The 3,975-nt window shown below is 43.5% G+C and overlaps 1 long non-coding RNA gene across 1 annotated transcript; it reads right to left on the bottom strand.

Annotated features, from left to right (window-relative positions):
- Positions 1 to 562: 562 nt before the first annotated feature.
- LOC125523264 (uncharacterized) lies at positions 563 to 3,668 on the bottom strand. The gene is made up of 5 exons (XR_007290153.2): positions 3,517 to 3,668; positions 3,323 to 3,417; positions 3,063 to 3,201; positions 2,807 to 2,965; positions 563 to 1,880 (listed from the first exon to the last, which is right to left on the bottom strand). It is a non-coding gene; the product is annotated as an uncharacterized LOC125523264 (long non-coding RNA).
- Between the last annotated feature and the right edge of the window lie 307 nt (positions 3,669 to 3,975).

Genomic DNA, 3,975 nt, shown 5'->3' with positions numbered 1-3,975 from the left:
GCGGGGGGTTATATAGAGATCCACGATGGGCAAGCCACCCTGCCCAGCGACTCACTCGCACTGACGAGCAACAAACCACCGTCGATCCGGGTCATGTGCGTTGTGCATGGCCCCAATCTGCACACACACTGACACCACGCATGCATGTTACACGCGTATATATTTTTAATTTTGATTTCCCACCAATTAGTACTCCCTTCGTTTCTAAATATAATTTTTTTTAAACATCTTAAATGAACTACAACATACGGATGTATGTAGACATATTTTAAAGTATACATTTTTTTATTTTGCTCCGCATGTAGTCATTTGTTAAAATCTCTAAAAAGACTTATATTTAGGAACGAAGGGAATACACTGCATCTGCATGCATGTGTACGTACCCACTACTCCTACTTGGGTGATCTTGCAATGACAATTCAGTTTCAACCGTGCGCGCACTAGCAGAACCAATGCAAGCACCCTCTCACCGAGTGAGCGAGGATTTCACAGGTAGCTAGCTAGCTTGCTTGCGCTGCATGCAATGTGAGTGTTACATGCATGCGCCATGAAACAGCAGAAACAACTACAACACACCAGCAACAAATTAAAGTTGTTTCTAGCTGCTGGCGGCAAAAATGCTACACCTGCTGCCGGTGGCGTCTACATGGTTCGAGTACGCGTGCGTGCATGGACACTCCGACACGCACCACGCCAGCCATGGCGGCGACGACGACGGCGACTGAGGGGACAAGGCAGAAAAAGGAGCAAATATTCGCTCTCCTGCTCCTCGTGGGCAGGGCTTGTACGTGCTGACAAACATGCCCAGTCGATAAAGCGCGCGTTTGGTGCTAGCTGCGTCGCTACATCGAATCTGCAGCAGGACCAGCCGGGTCGAGCCGCTGTGGATCTAGAGGATGCGTTGCGTCTGAGTTGGGTTCCAGCTAGATATATAGAATGCATATGGTACGTCCGGCCAAGTGCATAGGCGTGTGCGCCCGCGGTCGGTAAACCCACCCGAAATTTGTTGTGCTCGCTGGACCGATCTCTGCCACCAAACAACGGCTTTACCGGGAAGATGCATGCCTCTAATATTTCCCACACGAATTAAACCTGCACCGCTGCACCTACCAGATGGATCGTTCATCAGAACACCAGTGTTGCAAAGCGTTCTTGCACAGTGTCTACTACAACGACGTGCTGTTCTCTGGGTATGTTATATGCATGCCCCCGACCATAGCACACGTTCAGAACAGTATGATCTAGCTCTTGGTGTGCCCGTACGTGCCACAAATGAGGGGACAGATAAACAGTAGAAAGTCGATGATCCATTGTGTTGTTGCTTTTTGAAAAGCACATTGTTGTTATTTCTGTTTCAAGAAAATCATTTTTAATTCCTACCAGAGTTTCCTAGTCATCAACAGTAGTAGTAGTAGGTATGTACAGTACATGTACACGTAGAGGCCGGCCGTCTTATATCTCATGATCATTGCCGGTAAAACTCATCATCATGTATAGGTGACGCCCATTAGTTTACCAACGAAAATCCTGCTGGTCGACACGCTAATTGGTTTAATTTTGTTTAGATCAGACTAGCCGTCAACCCGTGCATTCGCACGGGGTAGTCATTATTTACTATTTCTGCTATATATGTAAGATTTCAGTAAATGATTTTCACGTATTTTCCGTTCAATGGTGGTAAAGTCGTAGAGAGTTATAGAAAATATTTTTTTTAAAATATTGATCAACAATTAGAAATATAGTACTGGTAAGTCATGTACACATATGTTCTTTCATTTGAGAATGAGCATGATTTTTTGTTCTACCTTGCGGTTGTTGCTTCATATAAATACTGCAGTGTGCCACCTTCTTGACCTCCTGAGTGCATATACACTACATATCTGCAAACAATAATATCAAACTAATTCCATCAGTACAAAGCGTCATTTTTTTCTTGTAAGATGCTCATATCCAATTGGATAAATGGGTGAGCATAAAATTCAAAGAACAGATCAAAGTAAAGAAACACATATCTTCTACTTCTGAGGAACAGAGAGAAGTTAGACTGAAAAAACCGCGTAATGCTCCAAAATGGCATATACACATTCAAACAAAATTAGAAGAGGTGTTATGTAGAAGTACATCACATATTTGATAATTGAATACCCTAACTGGATTGTATATCACATAATTTTTTTACCCATCCTATTATGTATCCTTTTTACGGGAAAATACGTATGTACACACATAAGGAACTAAAGAATGAATATTATAAAAATCCCAAAATATGAAACCCTAGGCAGTAGTTCCTCATTACAAACCAAGTCTGAAATTGCACATCAACGCAAAACATAAAAATCCCTAAACACAAAAATCTACACCATTCTTGCTCCTTGTGTACCGTTATAGGATAGATTGGTGCAAACACAGCTAGCCATGGCAACGGAGGTCTACTTCCTATGCAGCCATTGATTGATCCAAGCTATGGGTAAATCATGGCTAATACTCGCACCTGGGCACCAGAGATGAAGTCCGAATAAGATATGATCATATATATGATGGAGGGAGGACCTGTGTGGCATGTGTGAGAAAATCTGAATCATAGGCAACTGTAGCAGATTCAGTATAGTTGGCTTTTCATTTAGTTTTTGATGAGATTGTAGTTTCATACTGAATTAATAAGAACATTGTAATCAGAGGAGTGCAGGAAATTACATATTCAATCACTACTGAAAGAGAGTGCAGGGGAAGGTGGATATGCATCACGTGAGCAATTTAGGTATCAAATAGTAACTAATATAAAAGCATAATAACAAAGCCAATTTACCTTCGTGGGAGCTTGCTGTTGCTGCTTGCCTGTAACCATTAATGAGCCAAAGCTGTCTCGGTAAAACCAGGTGAACCGTTGCGGATATTAAGATGCGGCTCAACTGGTGGCTGTCAGTCTGTCACCTTCGACTTCGAGAATGCACTTGTGCTTGTGCTTCTTCTCAGAAGATATGGGTGATTAAAAGCATTATTGCCAGGATGTACAACTCTCTATTGAACCATCGAACCCTTCCTTGAAGCCTTTACTCGCGTACCTTGATTATATTTCCGTTCCCAGGAGCAGGAGAGAACCACCGGGCGGAAAGCTGCGATGTGCGGGGTGAGAAGTTCACATTGGCTGCGTGAGGACGTGGGGTTGATTAGGAGTGACGAAGAGACCTGCTGTAGAGACATCTGTGAGAGGACATTGCATCATGGAGAGTGATATATATTAGATGGCATGGTCAAATTCTCAATGAAAGGGCAGCTCCAGTTCGATTTCTCTGTCATCGAAGGCGTTGACGATGATACTCACGTCTGGCCATCGGGAAGACGTGTTCATGCACCGATGCACGTGATGCATATCCATCTTCCTCTGCTGCCTCCATGTATTCAATGATATTGGCAGCACTAAGGAGAAGTAAGAGAGCGGCTTAAGAAAAATAAGAGACGGCAGCAAGGCGAGAGAGATAATCAATGATACTGCTTAGCTAGGGTAAGACTGCATACATGATACATCTTCTGGGAGTTGGACTCAGTCCGGCCAGCCCTGAGCTACAACTTGGACAATTTTGTGAGTTGTGATGGAAGCTGCTGCCACTTTGCTTGCTCCTCTCAAGCCTGATGCCCACTAGAGAAGCCAAAGCAAAGGAGGAGGCTCCATGCAGTGCAAGCTGTCTGATTGACGGCAAGGAAAAACAGTGATGCATATATTCCTGCCTGTTGCAACTTTTTTTTGCACGTGATTGAATGATTGAGAGTGATTAAGAGTGGGCTACGGTGTTCCAGAATCTGCTTCCTGTATCCCCCAAGTGTGCTGAGTAAGTGAATACGACGTGACGTGGCCAGCTCAATCGGACATGAATGGATCAATCGACAATGATCTTTAGGCGAGATGAAAGCGGTTGTTTTTCTTTGTCCCTGAAGAGTTTATACGTGCTCTTAACTCAGTTTGAGAAACGTAGAAGT

This window comes from Triticum urartu, chromosome 7A (genome assembly GCF_056163025.1).
Source record: "Triticum urartu cultivar PI428250 chromosome 7A, HENAU_Tu73, whole genome shotgun sequence".
Taxonomy (NCBI): Eukaryota; Viridiplantae; Streptophyta; class Magnoliopsida; order Poales; family Poaceae; genus Triticum; species Triticum urartu.
The sequence above is the reverse complement of the archived record's forward strand: the minus strand, read 5'-3'. Positions and strand labels throughout refer to the sequence as shown.